The sequence below is a fragment of the Siniperca chuatsi genome, linkage group LG23 (assembly GCF_020085105.1).
Source record: "Siniperca chuatsi isolate FFG_IHB_CAS linkage group LG23, ASM2008510v1, whole genome shotgun sequence".
NCBI lineage: Eukaryota > Metazoa > Chordata > Actinopteri > Centrarchiformes > Sinipercidae > Siniperca > Siniperca chuatsi.
In genome coordinates this window covers 17,810,986-17,831,658 of record NC_058064.1, presented here as the reverse complement: position 1 = coordinate 17,831,658, position 20,673 = coordinate 17,810,986, and the positions used below count along the sequence as shown (strand labels likewise).

The 20,673-nt window shown below is 41.2% G+C and overlaps 1 protein-coding gene across 2 annotated transcripts in view; it reads left to right on the top strand.

The window, feature by feature from the left end:
• Positions 1–20,673, top strand: part of gas2l3 (growth arrest-specific 2 like 3) — a 41,464-nt gene that overhangs the window by 2,617 nt on the left and 18,174 nt on the right. The window contains exon 1 of one of the 2 annotated variants that reach the window (XM_044185530.1): positions 7,831–7,987. The exons of the other annotated variant lie outside the window; for it this stretch is intronic. The gene's annotated coding sequence lies outside the window, so the exon portion shown is untranslated. Of the gene's footprint in view, positions 1–7,830; positions 7,988–20,673 lie in introns of those variants that run through there. 2 annotated transcript variants of the gene reach the window in all.

Below are 20,673 nucleotides of genomic sequence, written 5' to 3'. Positions count from 1 at the left end.
ATACTATTTTTCCAGGCTTACATAATGCCTTAGTAGCTATATATTAGAACTGACTTTTAAATTTGTATCTTACTACATTGATATTAGTTAAATGAAAATAGGGTATTTCCATTAGGAAATTAAAAAAAACTAGTCAACCTATAACAATTTCAAAATTTATACAAATAGCACAGCAATATTTTAAAATACCATGCAACCATTTAAAAGACTGCAGAAAATCATAGTCTGACATGACTGTGCACACTATTCTACAACAAAACAAGGTATAAGGACACAATGTTTTTATTTCTGCAAGAAATAATTCCTTTTAATATTTAAGAAAAAAAACAACAGATCAGTCCTCCTATGAATACCAGTAATTATTGTTAACTGGTAGTCATGTGCTTTTTCATGATTAATGTCTGAAGGCTAATTAACAAATTGTTTACCACTACACTATATATACTTTGACATTCATGCACATTTGCATACATTTTCTGATAATAGTTTTTTTGCACTAGAGGTAATGTGCCTTATGATGGTCAAATTTTGTCCAAAATGTATTTATTGTGATATTACTTTAATTATCTTTAATTATCATCATGTCTCATGTCATATTGAACAGTAATGCAGTGCCACCAGACTCATAACTGAAAACATGACACAAATTGATTGATTTATATGTTCAGCATTATATGTTGAGATTGATTTGGCTTATTTTGGCATATAGTACCACTTATGTTGCAATCGTGTTGATTCTGAGGGGATTTTAGACAATTAATAGGCTATACTATGATGTCAATTCAAAATGCATAATTTCATTACACACTGTGATCACTATCTGTGAAATCTATTTATAGTCTTAGTTGTCAAAGTTTTTGGTGGGTCACATACGTCACTACAGTGTTTGATTTTTATTCATGGTGCAATTTGTTGCAAAACTTGTAAACGTGGTGGTAAGCTGCCACTATCCCTTGATGACCACTTCAAAACCACTTTTATCTCACGGGATGGTTGAAAATTACTCCTGATCCCTTCTCCCTGTAACTGCCAAGCGGATATCTTCTTGATGGGGTTACATTCAACCATTACACGTACCCCTTTGCTCAATGAAAAACCTGTCACAAAATGGCGGAGACGTACGTTTGCAGACCCCATTTTGAGGAATTGACACTAGACAGCGGAAAAGTGCGTGTCCTTGCGTGTGGTTTTCATAGTAGTGCTCTTTTTTGCAAACAAATTGCGGGGCACCCGAGTTCACCTCACGCCTGTTTGGACTCCCCATCCGTCAAACGAATTCTGGGCTAACGAGTCGGTCGTGCGCTAGCTTGTTAGCTTAGCAAACGTTAGCTAACTTAGCAAAATTACCACGACCTTGTTTTGAGCAGTTTGTGTTAATTCAGTTACCCGCTGAAATTTCACGTTAACAAGACATGTCTCTAGTGTTTTGTGTCTTTACTAGTCAATATCAGCCACGCTCCATCGAAGAAGTCCTTGTTCCGGGTGAATCGTTTGGGCGCTAGCTGTACCGGCGTCTTAAATTAGCGTGTCAAATTCCAGTCCGTTATTAACACTGCTAATATTGCTAACTGGGTTACCTTCGCATGACAACAGCTCAGCTAGAAGCTCCCGGAGCAAACATAATGTTGCAGTTGTCAACATTTAGCTATATGTAGCGTCAAACGCTGAGCAGTTGTCACCGCAAGAGACCTGCCAAACTAATTTGCTGTGATAATGGTTTAAGGAACGCTCGTGTTGTTGCTAACGGGCTGGTCCGCCGCTGTATGTGCGTAACGTTACCTTCGCTTTGCATTTGTTGTTAACGTTATTTGAAATGTTTTCAGCGTTAAACGGTCCGTGTCGTTAATAATGATGCGACTGTTAATCAGTAAAACGAAGTAATTACTTTGTGTCGTTGGTGTCTATGCTACCTCTGTTCACCGACTTCAGTGTAGCTACTGGATGCACTGGGTATGTCGGAGAATGACGTGCTAAAGGTGAAACCCATCTTTGTATTTGCGGACCAGAGACTACAACCGTGCACAAGTTATTAAATATTACAACAGTGTATTGTCAAACAGAGAAAGCATGGACGAATCGTTCCTGTTTGTCTTATAATTTAGTGAAAGTCATAGCTTTTTATTTACCACTCCATTGTTGCAGTTCATTCACTATTGGCACATTTGCTGTTATACCTGTAATAAGTAGGACTTATATTTTTGGTTGAATAGAATACATACATTGAATTCATGTTGAGTAATAGTTGAAGTAATCCAGGAAACCACTACTCTGTTACGAAGGATTTGCTAGAAAATGGCCTACTTATTCTGTTGCATAAAGGCATTTCTTATATCAGGTGTAAGGAAAGGAGCTGTTATTAAATTATTTCAAAGCTATTCAGTTTTGCATCAGCAGTGTAGTTGTGTAGGCCTACGTCTTAAGGATATAGTTATATCTATTTTAAATGTTTAAGGTAGTGAATAATAGTTCAAATGAACAGTAGATTTGAAGTCAAAACATCTGCAGTGATACTCTGTAGATGAATTACATTTGCATTGTCTTACATTATTTACCTTTTGGTGTTTGAGACTTAATTTACATAACAAAACATTACATTTACCTGTAAACCTTTTGACATAATATGCTCCAAAAACATGGGAACAACATAATGATATTGCAGTAGGGCAAAACTATGTAAATGTCATTAGCAATACAACGTTTCTTATTTCCTTTATGAGAGATCAAGTTTTTGATAAATGCCTTAATTCACAGCAGTCTGACCATTCAGAAGTAGCTGAACTGTAGAAATGCTTAAATACAGCCAAAGAAGGCCCTAAAATCAATAATAATAGTGTAGAGGGAATTGTAAATGAAAAGGTGTATCAACTGGCTTCCTGCAGATTATCATAATGGGCTCCTAAGGCAAGTAAGTAAGTATCATATATATGTTCACAGGCATTAATTAATGCACTAATGCCACGGAGGTACACATTAAAGGAAATGGAAGCTTACAGTCTGTAAACAACAAGCAGATTGAACTTGACATCTTTGCAGTGACCCATTTAAACTGCATTTAAAAAGTGATGAATGGTGTGCAGTGACTGTGAATGTGCACTTGAAAGCTGCGTGGTCAGTTATGCCATCACACAGAGGTCCTCATATGATGTGACAGGCAGGCCTTTCATGGCATATGGCGCAAATGGGGCCAGTAAGCCCAAGCTGCCTCCAAGCACCCAGACAAAAGATCCCAGTGGGGCGATAACTGCATGTAACGTCCTTGCAGCTCCCTGCCCCCTGCGGCTTCCATGCCTGAGGTTTATGTCTCTCAAGTAATGGCTGATGGTGAGTCATTTGGTGGAAAATGGCTCCATCTTCTGGCAGTCAGGCATCATGTCTAAATGATGGGATGGATCCACCTCATTGCGTTAGGAACATATTGTACTTGGAGGGATCAGTTGAGAGGTTTTAAATTGGATGCAGTCACAGTTGGAGCAAGATGCATGCTGGGAGATTAGGGGAGGGAGCAGTGGGTGGCAGTGAGTGATCCGAAAGCCGGAAGTTATGCAGTACAGTACACTTGGCACTGTAATTTTAAAGGTTTTTAGTGTTTTTAAGTCTAAATAATATTACTTGTGCCTAAGATTGTTGTGGATTAAATATTCATACATATAATAAATGAAATACATTTTGCTGCACAGTAAATCTGTTTGTATTCATTTAATGTTTATTTTTATAGGATGCAAAACAGCACAAAACTCAAAGATAATACAAAACAAATAAAAAGAAAAGAAAATACATTCAAAACGTAATGGTTCAATAAAATGACCATAAAACTCAATGACAAGCACATCATTCATGACAACACGACTGATCCCTCTTTAAAAAAGTAAGTAGTAGTAGTGCTGAGAGCAAAATTGTGTTGTCTCTTCCTAACAGCCAACAATGATTTTAATTGTCCAGATGTGTCAATAACACTCTACAACATTGTTTACTGATTTCAGTTATGCTGAATAAACCAAGGAGACACAAATGTAACCTATGAATGCCACAGAATAACCACCGTGTGCTTTGTATTCTTGCTCCCAAATTGATAAATGACATCAATTCTCTTTTAGTATGATCCGTAAAATAATATACATTATCATGTGTTGAATTCTGTTCTTCTGTCCCCTAGGCAGCGTACAGATGTCTGCTGTAAAAAAAAAAACAAACACATTATAACACATTTTATCCATCGTATTGGTTTAGTAAAAGATATCCATTTAGCTGCAGGTCAAATTGACCTAAACGGTCATATATTAACTCAACAAGAGTTGATTTACTACTAAATCAACTCTTGTACTAAGGTCACAAGTAAATCAGGACATGTTGCAGTCTTCTACTTTCTTCATTGCTTAGTCTGGTACAGTCATAGCCGCATTGTTCATCCAACTAACATTACCAATCCAATGTATGCATGCAAGTTAGTCTGACCCAGTGGCTCCTACCGCTGTTTAAGCACACTTCTTACCTCCAAGTTAATCATGTTCACTGTGAAATTGCTTAATCTTTAAAGATCCATTCATCCGTTCCACTATGTGACATCATATTTCCTCGTCCCCTCACCTCTTGAGGACAGTTTCTGTATTACCTTTCTATTCCATGTAAGGAGGCTGTGGAGCAAATCTTCCCCCAAGTCTCATGGCTCTGCGGCTCTTTTGTCTGTAAGGATCCTATCCTAGCACTGTTGCATCATCATGCTTTTTGCCTGGTGAATTTACTGGAACTCAAGCAAGAGCACATAGCAAGAGCTTTGCACTGTGTGTAGGCAAACAATACGTTATTGTCCCTCATGATAACTTCTCAGTGACTTCATAAAAGAAGTCAGTTCAGTCACCATTGGACTTCTGACTGCCATCCAATAAATACATGAACCAGGATCAATAAGTTTGTTAGTTTTAAAAGCCAAAGGTGAATGAGACAAATCAGAAATTTGAAATTGTCGTTTAGCTGCATGTACCAAGTGTCTGTATGTAAAATGTTTTTTCTGCTGTTTCTCAGAAATATTCTTTTTGCCCTTTAAGTAGTAGCCATCATTCATTTTATTATTTAAACTTGTGCTTTCCCTACTGTGACATGTCAATATGTCTTCAGTGAAATAAGCCTTTTAAAATTTTGATGTGTGTGTTTGGCCATTTTCATCACTAGGTGGCAGTTGTGTTTAAAGGTTGGGAGCGAGTTCAGCTATTTCTCCTATGAAATGTCCACATAGCTGCCATTAGAAAAGATTGACCATGTAGTACTTAAATACTCTCCGGGAACGATAGGGACTGATATGTAACACTTACTTTATAGGAACTAATGGATTCTATGTTTCAGGTTTGTTTGTAAAAACAAAAGAAGTAGAACTGGGTATTGAGCATAAGCAGTGATAACCACCCTGGCTCAATAGACTAAGAAAAGGGCGCCGCCTACAGAAACTAATGCCTCAAAGGTAGAGGCATGAGCACTCAGTGAGATGTTTACTATAGGCCTCTTTTACAGCAGACATTTTGACATGTCACAGTGGAAAAAAACAAAGGCGTAAATATTAAAATGAACGATGGCTGAATTCAGTTTAGCTGCTTCAGTTTCAGGGTCCTGGTACAACAACTTGCGAATAACTCATTCATGTCATCGAATAACTCAAGGCGGTCGTATGATTACAGCGTTGGTTAAAATAGAGTGTTAAAAACTATTCGCTGACAATATTACATTATATTCATAAAATTTGGGTTTAATTAAATCAAATGACAGACTGTGGCTGACGTGAGTTGTGCATATTTGTTTGGTTTTCAGGCACTTCCGTATAGTTAAATGCAAAGTTGGATACACCAGGCTACAGAGAAATCTGAGTTTCACAGTCATAATATCGACTCGGATGTTGACGTGAACACTATTTGCAAGTCAGAAACTTGATTACGATAACTCAGAAATGACATGAAGCCTGAGAGACAACGTTCCAGTGACAACCAATATGAAATGTTAGGTGCCCCTTGAAAAAAAGGTAATGGCAACACCCATAAAACACAAAATAAATGCCCAGGTAATGCTAAATGTCTTCTGAAGTTTAAAACTGTATGAGAAACACACAATTGCTGCCTTATTTATTAAGACTGGATGTACATTGCACTAAATTCAACGATTGTGAGATTCTGGCAGTTTTAATCTTATTAGTTATTTGCACCTATGCAGTTTATAGATGAACAAAGACAGATCCAATGTTGACTGAACTTGTCTCTAGTAGTGCATTGATTCAGACATGACTGATGGACGTATGAAGGAGGACTCAGATTGTTTTCATATACGTTTTTGGTTTGGTTTTTAATCAATAATCCATCCGAAATCCGTTGGTAAAAAAAAAGGACCATTTATCTGACCTACTGTTCCTGATTAGCAGCTCATCAGGTTAGCGAGGTTGTAGAAGAAAACCTGCTGTTAACGTAACTCAGGCACACAAGGCAAATGTTTAATCTGCACACCAACACAGTAATCCAACACTGCAGTGCCAGGAAAATTACAAAAGAAAAACAAGTTTCTGTTAATTGCCATCTACTGTAGTTGTGTGAGTGTGTTTTCTTACTAGTCGACAACAGAACTATATCCAGTTCCAGTTTAAAGGGTCAGCTGGGAGGCAGGCTGGGCAGCTGGACGACTGGCTGTTTCCTGAAGTATTTATAACAAAAGAGGTTCAAGTGGAGGTTGCCATGGTTTCACTCCACAATGGCATGGGTGCATCTGAGACTCAACACAAACCTGTCCTCCTTCCCCCTCACGAGACGGGGCAGCCCTGAAGCGATAGCTGGACGTAAAGGGACTCCTCATTGTTAAACATGAAGTAGGCCAGTGTTTTTCTACTTGGTGGCTCAGTGGTGTTTATGTGGAGACGCTGTGGAAGTCAGCATCACTTTTCACATTTCAGTCAGGCAGGGGTGTCACTCACTATTTTCAGGGGTCCCCAAGCAACAAGAGGTCCTTATGTCAGCAGAGGTGATGCTGGTTTAAATGAAATCAATCTGAAGCAGCTGTCAATAAGTCTCGACTTCTTTTCAAAAAAACTTTTCTGTTGTGCTTTGTGTCCCGTACTTTCTTGTCACCCCACACTGTGATTAGCACTCTCTTTTGTCATTTTATGCTTGGTCTTTTGTCTGTGTTTTTCTACATTCTTAATTAACCTTTACTGAATTTCCTCATCCCTCTCAGCTTGTCCACTGACCTGTGTTGCACATGCATCACTTTCAACAAAAATTATGTCAAAATGCTGTGGAAGTGGGCTGACATCTGAATGAACACTTTTTGCTGACATTGGCTTTAAAACAAAAAAATGATTGCATTTTCGTCAAATACTTTTTTTCTTTTCTTCTGTCCTTTTTCAAACCCAATATATAGAAAAGTATTGAAGTGGTAACTCTTCCGTTTGCCACAAACTGAACTTGCACATTTGATGAAGATGAGAAAATACAGAAATGAGCATAAAGCACTGTTATTACACTAAATAAGGAAATATTTCATGTTTTATATGTTACATGGGCTAGAAATGGCCTAGAAAGAAATGTGCAGTATGTTGTCCTACATGTAAAAGAGGTCTAACTCCCTGTTAGACCTTTAATGAACAACAGTTTGTTTATTTGGGATTTGGAGGGATAGTGCTACATAAAATGTACTGTCAACACAGATCCCTATAACAGTCTTATTCGATTTAGGATGCTTTCATAGCTTTATTTAGGCACTTACATTGTATTGCTATGAATGGGCTTTCATCATTCGGTAAAATGACACTCAGGTGAGCTTGTGACTCCGCCCCCAGAGAACCGAGCGCCCTGATTGGCTAGTTCGAACACCGCTGCCCACAAACACACAGCAGCGGAGAACATGAGTAACTCCCAGAAACTGAGTACTAAGTCAAGGTTTCCATAAGGAAAAACACTTCAAATGAAAACAAACTGCCCGGCCTTTCTGCTTGAAGACTCGATACCCCGCAGTGTTGCTGGTGAGTTTAAACTATAACTTTTTCTCAGAGGGGAATTAACGGGGTAAGTTTATCCGAAAGTGTTCGCCTGTGCAGCTTTCCTCCTGTTTCTCCCCAAAATCCATGAGGGAGCCTCGTGGAAGCTGTTAACATGGTTTCGAGCAAAAATACTGAAAATACTGTTATATCTGCGTGCTATTGAAGGCCAATGTGTGTTTTTTTTAAGTTTCATAAAATATAGACTTGTCTAGACAAGCTTCCAGGAGTTAACCCCCCCCGCAATATTTGGATGTATAACTGAATACCTGAAATGATGTACGACATTTTTTTTAGTTTTTTGCCTAAAACGTCTTCTATACAGCTAGTTTAAAGTCTGTCTTCAGTGCCATTCGCTTTTACCTAAAGGCTGTGGTTATGTTTATTACTTAATTGTTAGATAAACGATGAATTTTACTTTTCACATGAGCCGCAATCGAATGGAAATGATAAGGGTGCCATTCAAAGCAATTTACATCCCTGCACTTCACAGATTTCACTGTTACATAATGGCAGTAATTGACATTGACAGCTCTGTGCGTGTTTGCGTTGAGCGAGAAACAACAGCTTCCAGTCTGGAGCTTTCACACATTTATCCTTGATTGGCAGGTGAGAATAAATATATATAAGAGGCTCAGTAGTTTACTGGAGAGAGTGTCTCCTGAGGTGTTGCATAATAACGTGGGGTTGCAGTGGCTGATGGTAGGATTAAGTGAATGTTGTGCTTGTGATGAGTTCATTAGGTAGAGCAGGTTAGGTGGAGGCTGAAATTCCCTCTGTTGTGGAGAAAAAAAGGCGCTCATGCTGCTGTTTTTAGACAAAGCACACACTGACTGGTGTATCTATTGTGCCAGGACAATAAAGAGCGATACATTAATATGAAGTCTTGCACATGTGACAGTCCTGGTTTCCTCTTTGAGGAAAAAGGATGAAGTAAAGGCTCGGCAGGTGCTTCCTGCAAAGAGGGTTACACTTGGGAAAGACCATTCGCACACTGCACCTCAGACGCTGGCGATGGGTTAATGGTGATGTTTATTATTTTTGTCCTCACAACAACAAGATTTCTTTACTTGACCTTGTGCTTCAGCCTCGTTATCAGGCTGAATGGCCATTTCCTTTCACTTCATTCATTCTCTGTGAACAAAGAGGAGATGTGGGCGGATTATTCAGAGGTCTGGAACCAGGCTACTTGTGATTATGGCTGTGAATTGACTTTTCCACTGTGATTTCTTGTGCATGTCATCAGATTTTACCTTGACACCATTACACAGAATGTGATGTAACTACAGCTCATGACTCGAGGAAAAAAGGACGGGTGTGAATGACAGCAGGCGTGTCATTATTATTCATCCTCACATGTTAATGTGAAAGTTGTCACTCAAAGTGACCAACCCAGAGAATTATCACCAGACGCTGCAGTTCCCCTCAGTTCTATGGAGCGTTTTAGCGCCTTTTTAAGCTCATCGTTTTGGTTTAACAGCTCAAGCCAGATATTTCCCCTAAGGAGTTGATGAAGAGCAAAAAAGAGCTAAACGAAGAGTTAATATTGGACGTACCTGCCAGGTGGCCAGAAACCTGGCTCTGCTGGATGTCTAAATGGGCAACTGTTTGCAACTGCATGCCAGTGGTGTTTACAGCTTGTTGCACTGTCCCCACGTGGCCAAAAAATGATTGAATGCAAGTTGACAATCAACTTACCTTTTGCAGCCATTTGGATTTATTTATATAAAGTTACCTGGTGCAGCTTACATTTTTTTTAATATTATGTAGCACCATATTATAAAAGCAGTACAATAATTGACAACTTTTTATGTGATTCTTTTTTTTTTTTTTTTGGCAGGAAGAAAGTTTACTAAAAGGCTCTCCAATAAAGGAGCTGCCTTGAGTCCATGTGACTTTTGGTTACAAACTGGGGTTCACTATGTCAAACTGAAGGTGTCATTGTAATGTCGTTGTCCTTTTAGACTGTACAACAATCTGTCAGCAGATCACTGGCAATACAGTACGTCACTCTGTTTCAGACAAAGCTGTCACTGCCGACCTCTCAATGAATGAGCGCACACATGAGTAGCAGCCCCAATTCCAATCTTCATAATCACCATCTGCTTGATCTTTGGCATTAGGCCTCGCAGTTTGGGCCTGCCAAGGCTCCCAAAAGAAGAGGCGCACACACACACACGCACGCACGCACGCACACACACACAAAAACAACGACAACACCACCAGATGAGACAAAGAAGGCTTAATGAGTTAAAAACGCACGTGGGCACATATGGCCTGCAATGCTGCGTGTGTGGACACAATGGAGATATGAAATCTTGGATTACCCCTCATTTATTCAGGGTACAGCTTACAGGAAGGAAATGGTGGGTGGTGGTGGGTCATGGGTAAGTGTGGGTGTATGTGCAAATGTATGTTATTCTGTAGGTGGATGTGTGTTGAAGAAAAACTAGTTCTGAAGAGATGTCCCATTGAATAAAAGAATAACTCTATGAGCCCCAGTTGGCGTTACATGAATATATGTATTTGTTAAAAACAAATCTGTCGACAGAGAAGCAACGTGGCAGCATGTACACATGGGCACAGCCTACACAATACTTAACTTTGGGTCCAAAAGGTACACTTCTTATACCAGAACAGTGGGTGGTGGTTTACAGGTTACATTATCTACAGATCAGACAAAAGCCGAACTAAAAAGTTCCTTCAGCCCATTGTTGTGTGCGTTTCTACCGCAGTCTAAAGACCCACGGAGACGAGGCAAACTACACCCATTAGGTTACATCCATCACACAGCTGCATAACTCGTGTTGTTTTAATTTATTAAACACATCACCTGCAATTCAGCATAAGCATTCAGCATTAACAAGATATCATTTTGTCGATTTAGCCAAACCTTGTCTTAAGGAACACCATGATTCTACACCATTAGCGGTTGGCGTTAGCATGTAACTAACGTTAGCTTTTGGCTAGAGTAGCAATAGCATGACAGTTAGCTGTTATAGCATTTAACAAGCAGCATGTGGGCCGTATGTGATTTACCTTCAACCGAACGGTCATCCATTTCAGTGTCTTCCACTGCGGCTTCCAACAGCGCAGCAGCTGAGCCGCTGCGCCACAGAAGGCCGGCCTGTGACCCAGCAACGCATCGATCCAGACGGTCAAACCAGTAGCTGCTCCGCCGGTCGGAGCTCAACCGATCAGAAATGTTCAGAGCATCAAGCCCCACCCTGAGAGTTCCTGTACTTTTGGAAAGTAATACCCCCCCCCCCGAGCAGGGACCTTTTTGGGGGTAAAATAATGATCCCCTTAATTTAGACCCTGGTCCCTGCGGTGGAAAAGCAGCTAGAGAAAGAGACTGTCTCCGTCCCAAGTTATCAGTATAAAAACAGAGACTTCTGCGACACTTCTGTTAGGAACATTTAGTGCCCCATAATCCTAAACAACATATTGACAGGGCCTGAGGCCTCCTTTGAGAAACCATACTTTAGTCAAATTGTAATAAATTCTATTACACCCATTAACCTCTTAGTCACCTCCAAATTTCTCCCACAATGTGTGCAGATACTGTAAATAGTTGCACAGTAGGGCTGACATGCATTATTTATAGATCGTGGTTTGGATTAGTAACATTTGTACAATGTGAGATTCCTGATAGTAGGTACATTAAAATTAAGTTAAACAGCATTCACTGATATTATCATATCCTGTCAGTACTGACAGTTTGAGGGCTGTGTTTTATATAAATTTAATGTTGTTGCCATCTTGGTGTCACTTTGTTAAAAGACAGATGTGAGTTTGTCTGTGCTCACTGAAGATCTAAGGGAGCACAGGTTTCTCCCACCATGTCTTAGAACTAGTGAGGCTGATTAAGGTGAAAGGTGCTCCAGTTTTTAAATCCTACCCCCCTCCCCACACTCTAACAAGGATTATTATGTGACAAACAAACGTGGCTAATTAGTCTGAGCTTGACAACCCCTCGACCTTTCACGTCTCCTTGGTCTGACCTTCTGTGAAGAGTTGGGAAGGGGCGACGTGGCTGTTTGGGCTACAGAAGCTTATCTGAAATGGCCGTGATAAAGCCTGTTACACGGCAGCGGTGGTATTGTGTGATTGGACTTTGTAGATTCCAATTTGTGGGGGGAAAAATCCCTGATTATTGGCAGAACCCTGACACAGAATACCTTTTATTATTTGACTGAATTTAAAATATTACACGTGAAGCGTTAACAGTAAAGGAAATAGGGTTCACATAATCAACTAATATGTTGACCGTAAGGGAGGAACCCAGCTGTGCTTCACAGTGGTAAGTTTATAGTAGTAGACATCCATTATGACGTCTTGGCAATTGTTGGCTGCTAGACAGATGTCATGTTAGAAACCAAAATTTCTGCAACCATTGATTCCCTCCTGATACGCCTATCTGTCAACAGCTTCACGTCCCAGTTCATTAATTTAATGAGCACATAATGTGACTCGCTTCTGTTCATTATGGGATGACCATCGGTTACAAAACGTATTATATTAACAGCTGAGGAAATTCAAATTGTATTTCAAACTGCTGGCCTGCTGGACACCTGTGCTGCGACTGAAGCAATGATGTCACTGCAGTGTGTGTGTGTATGTGTGTGAGAGAGGTCAGCAGAAACGGCTCAGAGTGGGCATCTTGCCAGGCCTGCTGCAGCTTAAAGGATGCCCTGTTCCTGTGTGTTGGTCGCTGCCGATTGACTCAGCCAACTGATTGCTGACATCATGTAGGAAGGGAATTTAAAAATGAGGAAGATGACTCTGAAAATGGAAAATGTTTGAACTGTAGGGAACTCCCTTAGAAAACTGGCTTGTTGCGGTTTGGCTGTAGCTCCATTTAGTAATGTTCTCAGTCAAAGTCAACAGTCTGTGGAAGGTATGTCTCCAAACACAGGCTAGTAGTAAACTCTAAAGATGAGGCCACTGCATGTTTCAAACAAGCCAGTGCACATCCCATCGATTCATATATTTTCCTAAACAGCTAAACTTTCCTAAACAGCTTGCCATTCAGCGGACAGGGTATCTCGTTGTGTAGCTCATGTTAAACATTGGAGTATTGCTTGTTTAGTTTGTTGCTGTTTCAAGGTTTGAAATGTGGTGAGGAATCTCTTTGTCACATCAGCTTAGATGTTGTGTTTTTGACTATGGCAACGGCTGCACGTGGCAAATGCTGCGGCCTGTAGCTCCTTCAAACTCCACTACGTTCTTGTTTGGGTTTTTTTACACCTGTTTTTAAAAAATGTTTTTCTCAGCTTTACTGCTGAAACACTATTACATATGACAGAAATACATCATCGTAGTCATCGGAAAAGGAAGCCGGGGTTTGGATTAAAGAGCAGCAGACCTTGAGACGATCCCCCCCCACCCAGCCAGATCAACCGGACCAGGCACGACGCCGGGTGCTGTGATCGCCCCCCAGGAGGAGAGGAAAGAGAGCCGGGATAGGAGCCATGCTTGGACTTGAGGCTGCTCCTGGCTAATGTCCGGTCAGGACGAAATGGGACTCAGTCTGGCCAAGCAACGGGAAATCAGATACTGTTGTGCCCACATCTTTACAGAGACCTGCTCCATCAACATCCCGGATCATCGCTCAACGGGTGGACGGTGTTCCGAACTGAGCGCAAGATTACAGCAAGATGAAAGGAGGAGGACTCTGTTTACATCGATGATGCTTGGTGCTCAAACACAGGCAAAGTGGACGTACACTGTTTCCCAAATGTCGAGCTTTTTATGTAATAAAAACCATATTATCATCACTATCTCTGTCTGCTGTTTACATTCCACCAGACGCAAATTCAAAAAACGCGCTGCAGAAATATTTCCTGGGTTTAATACGTGTATGTATATAAACAACTGTATATATTGTTTTATTTTATATATTACCCTGTTCTAATATAAATTGAATTACCTGTTATGTTCTATGTGTGTAGCATGAAGGGACTACCAACTTTTTCATCAGCAATGGTGGTTGTTTAACAATGAAGACGACAACTCCAATGATCCCACTCCACTTCACAACGTCATCAAGCTACTTCTTTTGTTATTGTTTTGATGTGAGAGACCCCTAGTGGCAAAAATTACATACTGTGCATTTAGGTAACATTAACATTTTAACACAGGGAGCACATTTAACTGATCACTGATTAATCTTAATGTAATTTATTAGAAGTCCATTTCTCGGCAGCTGAGTAGGTCAAGCCAGCAGGGTCAGCCTGCCCATCAGCTGATTGCTGTGTTTGGATCAATAGAGGTGTTGGAAATGATTGGATGTGATATTGATTGGATACACAAGTGTGGGACAATAAAATGTTGTAGTTAATTTTTCATGAACAGCATGTGAGGATGAATAATAATGACACGCCTGCTGTCATTCACCCCCGTCCTTTTTCTCGAGTCATGAGCTGTAGTTACATCACATTCTGTGTAATGGTGTCAAGGTAAAATCTGTTGACATGCACAAGAAATCACAGTGGAAAAATCAATTCACAGCCATAATGACAAGTAGCCTGGTTCCAGACCTCTGAATAATCCGCCCACATCTCCTCTTTGTTCACAGAGAATGAATGAAGTGAAAGGAAATGTCCATTCAGCCTGATAACGAGGCTGAAGCACAAGGTCAAGTAAAGAAATCTTGTTGTTGTTGTTGTGAGGACAAAAATAATAAACATCACCAGTGCTGTGTTTTTACCCCCCCAGGAGGAGAGAGATGATGTTCCTTGAAATGCAAAGTTGTAAAGAGGGCAATTCACTGGAGATACATGGTTGATTGTCCTTGGAGTAAAACAGAAGATACAGTCTTGTATGGCAGGTCACATGCAAAAGGCGGCGTGATGCAAACTGATGGTCTCTTTTTACCGACCTGGAGTCAGTGCCTCTGCTGGTCAAGGTTCTAGAAAGCAGGGCAGGAAGCCTGATCCTGAGTCAGCACTGAGGGGCTATGATCCCCGAGATGACCCCGTGGCATATAGTGAGCTGTGGATTAGCATCAACAAATCAAAATGGGATTGGCAGGTGGCTCCCACTCATTCAAGCCTTTTAAGATGGACTTTACTCACACTGTCTCACCTCAAAGGAAAGACCGCTCCAACAAGGACAGGAGGAAAGAGGCCAAGAAATGTTTTAATCCTGCTTGAAAGGGGGGTAGTCTGTTACCATGGGAAAACCATGATGAGCAAGCTTGTACAGGCCCAGGGGTGACTGAATTGTTTGAGAAAGTAAAGTTTCATTGAAGATGTTTGGCTCAGTTCGACAACAGACTGTTGACGTATATTTACTTTTTTATTCTCTTCAACTGAATGAATTTGTCTCTCGACACAGTGCAGCCTGGCCCCATCTGTACTGAAAAGGGGGAGGCCATGGCTCTAAATGAAATGCTCCTCCGACAGGGTAATTAAGTCCAGACACAAAGGGCTCAGCAGGAAGGAGTTTAATAAAGGAGGAGTTGGTATTCTCCGGGGGGCAGTTGGGTCCAGCAGAACCCTTTTTGGACTGCAGGGAAGGGGAAGGGCGTAGGAGGTTCACTGGCCCTGTGAGCTGGCCTGCAGCCACTTCACACCGCGGGTACTGGGGATACACACACAAAGATATTACTCATCCGTTTCTTTCTGCTCAAGTTATCAAATTAAATGCCTAAAAATAGGGCCTCTTTCACATCAAAAACCTCTCAAATAAGATTGTGTCCAGTAGAATCCTAACCGAGAAGCTTTCAGGTGTAAAATATATGATGCTGCAGAAGCAGTGCCTAAAGGCCGGGGTATGCTAGAAATAAGCTAGTTTGTATTACCTACCATATAACCACATCTAAAGGCAAAAGTGTTTATACCTGTTTGAAACGGCGGGGCGAAGAGCCTGCCACCGGAGAGAGGGGCGACGCGGTGAAGCGTACAAATAGAGATTATGGTCACTTGTCGCTCACTTTCAGGCAGCACTCATGGTGTTGCACTTGGTTATACACAAAGAGTGATGGTGAGAAGAATGAGAAAAGAGAGCTTGAGAGAGAAGTAAAAATCCTGCTTGCTTTTTAGCTCCGCACACCTGGCCAATCGCTGTGCTAAGTGGCCGTGCTTGTTGAATGGTTGGTTTCAGAAGGTATTGGGGGAGGGGGTTTCAGACACTTTAAATGGACGTACCATATTTTTTCCCTTTATAATGCTACACTGTGAACGACAACTCCATGTTGAAATCATAGAAATAAACAAAAGAAACCTTGCTGTCAAAAAACCTGTTTCTTACCATCTGCGCACATACTGTATCTCACCAGCACCAAATGGGATGCAGCAAATCGGGTAGTTACTTTGATAATGACAAAAAAAAACCCCTCCTCAAATCATCTCACACACGATAGAAGGTGAATTAGTGTTATGAGTCGGCGTTTAATTCGGCGTGTATCTGACCCACCAACCAGCACGTATTTTGGTGAGAAATTGTAGATTTTGAAATGTTCGCCTCTCATTCCCACGGTCTTCTCCCACTAAAATAGCGCAGCTAAACAACAGAGGCTGGTAGCTAGTTGAGACGACAAAAAAAAAAGTACGGAAATACAGTTTATCTTTATGGATTATATTGATACCAAATTGACAAGAATACTGTTGACATGACACCTTTTATCTTTTATCAGCTAATTGTACTCAGTTTCTAATGGCAATATGCAGTAAATGGTTGCTCTGTGTGCGTGTTTTTAAACTACTTTCCTAATTATGCTCCTAACATGATGTGCTTGATGGTGTTATGACTCCTTCACTCAGAAAAAGCTAAAATTTCTCTGTATAATATGACCTCCTCTTTCTGTCAACTGCTGTGTGTCTGTCCATAATTATAACCATATGACATCAACACAGGTTTTTAGACTACAATTTGTCAACTTTTATTAGGGACCCACTCAGTTTCTCTGGGACCCACTCAAATGACCACCCATGGGTCCAGGGGACTCACTACATGTACATTGAAAGCCAATCAACATCACTGCATACTATTGCTGTTCCAAAGAGAAATGTGCAATCATCTGTATGTAGAATATCACCTGTATGTATGAGAGCATTAGCATGCTTTATTTCATCCCCAAAATTAGCCCTGCTGACATTTTCGGCATGGATGAAATAAAATTATAGACTTTACGATCTAGCATCCACTGTGAAATACTGACTACCGTTCAGTGTAGCAGGCGGAACAGCAATATAGAGCTTGTAGTCAGCGTGCTAACCAGCCATTAGCAGCTGCTGTCAGACTTTCCGAGTCCGCGCTGGAAACACAGTCTGCTTGGAGTGCTTTATGTCAGAAGCACATTCATAGTCCTTTGTAAAAGTTTCTGTGTAGTACCTGTGTTGTAGTTAAGCTAACGTTAGCGGCTCAGAGAGGCTGGGAGGCTCTCCGGTGTGTTGTGGAGTGTACGTAGCCGTAGCCCTGCTGTTTTAACATGTTAATGTTACAGGCTACAGTTAGTCGGTGTTCTGATATTTATGCTTGGGGGTAGCTGATATGAAATATAGCCTGCCTCAGAGTCATGATTAGATGATGTGATTCCAAATTATTTACCACCTGGCCTGTGACCCCAATTTATTTATCCGCCAAACCCAAAATTTACCCGCATTTGGTGCTTGGCGGGTGTTGTAACATTAACGTTAGCTGGCTAACTTTTACTGCCAACTTGCTGACACTGTTAGCTAACGCGACAGGCCAAAGACATTTTAAAGTCTCTAACGTTAGCATTAATGTTACTTACTATAAGCAAAACGATGTTTGCTTGTTTGGTGACGGTGAGTGGAATATTTTTTTGACATATTCGCTTCAAAGCCGTTGTTAGCTTTTAGCTGTCAAAGGCTGCGTTTGGATGGGTGAGCCCTACACGCTTTACAGAAGAGGAGAGTCTTCTTATTTACCTCTTCAACACCAAGCCAGTCTATTTTCCATTTTTCGATCTGAGAAGCAACAACTTTCCTTCTCATCTTATTTTCTGGGTGTGGCGTTGGTGGTGGCTGAGGATTTGGGTTGCTTTCTTCGGCAACAGTTGGAGGCACTTTTTTAATGAATATTTAGGGGCATTCTGAGATTTCTTGGGGCATTTTTGCCCTTTGTCCCTGTTAATGTTCGACGCTGCCTGACACACACAATCTCATGTAGTGGAAAAGCAAAAGGACATCACCGCCAGGACATTCTACTTTTAACTCAATACATAATATTTTCTCATTTCTTTTTTGCACTTATGCACGGGTGCTCGCATGCACCACCAGAGTGCTGCGGGCTGCATGCGTGCGCCACGTGCTTTTTGTGTTGTGATGACGGAGCATCATAGAGGTGGATGCACTCTGCTGTCTGGAATAGAGCTGATCCTCTTAAATGATTACTGGCTGCAACCAGAGGGAGAGAGGCGACCTGCGTGGGGAACATGCGGACAGATGTCTCACCCCCACCTTCAACAAAACACACACACACACACACACACACAGCATCTATGTTTAGTTCAGGGCTGGCTACAGGGAAGCTCGGACTAGATCCCTTTCCTTTAATAGACTCCAAGTCTATTATACTGCTCATTTGTACCTGGACAAAGGCAATTCCTTTAATTTATTCAGCACCTTTTCCTGGCAGGAAGTGGATTGTGTGTTAAGCACTATAAGGAGAAAATAGGCCTCTTCATGAGGAAAGTTAGCTAAATTAGCTGTGGCAGTTTGTTTATATTGATCAGTGTTCAGTTGAAGATGTGTTTTTGTGGGTGCACTATGACAAACACTCATCATTTAAAATATTTTCTGTTTGCTTGTGAATGCATGTGGCATCCCTGCAGGTCAGATAACATATTGAATAGCTAAAAATCATATGCATTATCTGTATTTGCATATACAGTATGTGTAACACTGCGATGCTGTGCTGGAAACACCCTCTGAAGTTAATGCTTAAAAAGTGGTAACGTCCATTCAGTCTTCCTGAGGGGATAAAACCTGCAACAAAGCTTTTATTTCACTCCTAACAAGAAATACAGGTCAGTCAACCCAAACCTGACCAGGGTCTTTTGTGTACCAGGTTTCTGTGCCTCATTTACTCAGTTAATCCTAATGTGGCTTTAGAAATATAGGAATGCCTCACCTGAACAAAAGCTAATGATTGAGTAATCTTAATGGAGAATTGGGAGTCTTGAAGTTGTAAATTCCCACTCTGTTCTGTAAACAGAACAAAAACACCAAAAATAAGAGTTCATGTCATGTTCATCATCATTTGCTCGACAATCAACGATGTAAGTTGATCCACAAAGGGGCTGAGCTGCATATTTGGCCTCAAAGATATATAAGAACATAATCACAAAAACTACCAAGTCCTCTGGATACAAAATCTTGTTTGCTGACAGAAGCAGAGAGGGGACGGAGGAAACGGCACATTACAGATGGATGGAAGAAGAGTGCTGGCATTGTTGCAGGTTCTTTTCTCCCAGCAACCCTTGGGGAATGTGCGTGGTAGTGCTCAGTGTCACAGTGTCAAGTCCTGCCCTTTCCAGCGTGCCACTCCCAAGTTCACAACGATAAAAAATGTTTTGTCTTTGCCTCCCCCTTTTGGCTTCGATTCTCTCGCCCTCCTCAGTGCTTGACATTTGACTGTGTGTGGGTGCCTTTGGTCCCTGTAGGGAGTCATGCTCTCAGGCTCTGCTGGGACCCAGATGCACACAACTAGAGTCCAGAGCCAGAGATTTGCCCTTTGTCCTGTGTTGATGAGTGCGACCCTCCACGAACGCCTGCTTGCTGAAAAGAAGCAGAGCCATTCTGGATTGTTTCCCTCTTCTGAAAGCCTAAATGTCGTTCCGTCACTGTTTCTGGTTTATTCTGCTTTGTAGCCTTGTGAACATGGCTTTAAAAGACTTGACCCTTTGAAATCCTGTCCGGCTTGGCCAAGATGCCACAAATCAAGCTTTTCAGTGCTGGTCTTTGACCTTTCTCGATCAGTCAATGATATTTCCATTCTCTTTCCTTTACAAATCAAACCTCTGGAATTTCATATCCAATTGATCCTAAAATGGTCACTGAATTTTTAACAGCACAAAGAATCACTCGGAACATGTTGTGGTTTAATATCTTAATTTCAGTGGTTTGATTTACTATTCAAAGTTGGAAGAGCAGTTGTCTTTGACCAAATGTCAAGGGTACATTGAAGACCTCAGGCTTACAGTATTTCAGGTATTTACTTATTTTTATCTTTCTCAGTATTCAGTCTTGTGCATGATTTTGTGCCCCAGGACACCTGATGTATTATCCAACACAGTATGTTCCCACAAATGAGAGAATGCTAGGATGGAGGGATTGATGTCTAAGCCAAACGACACTGTAGTCATTAGAACAGAGCAGGTTGGAACAGCTGTGGAAAACCAACATCTGTGTTCTGTTCTTTGCTTTCTTGGAGATTGCTCTCTCCAAAGCAAATTTGTTGAAACACTTCCACATGGACGCAGGTATCGTCTCTCTTGATAACAAGCAACAAGCTCTGTGCTTATTGTTTTCCTGCTTCCCACCCCAAACTTTCTGCTGAGTGCTGGTTTGGGAGGTTGGGGGAGTACTCTGGTGGGACTAGAGGGAGGTGGGGGATGAAAAGGAAGTGGAGGTAACCCCCCACCTCACCTTCCCTATTCCATGTCATTCCATTTCATTTGAGTTCCTGGTTTTGCTGCT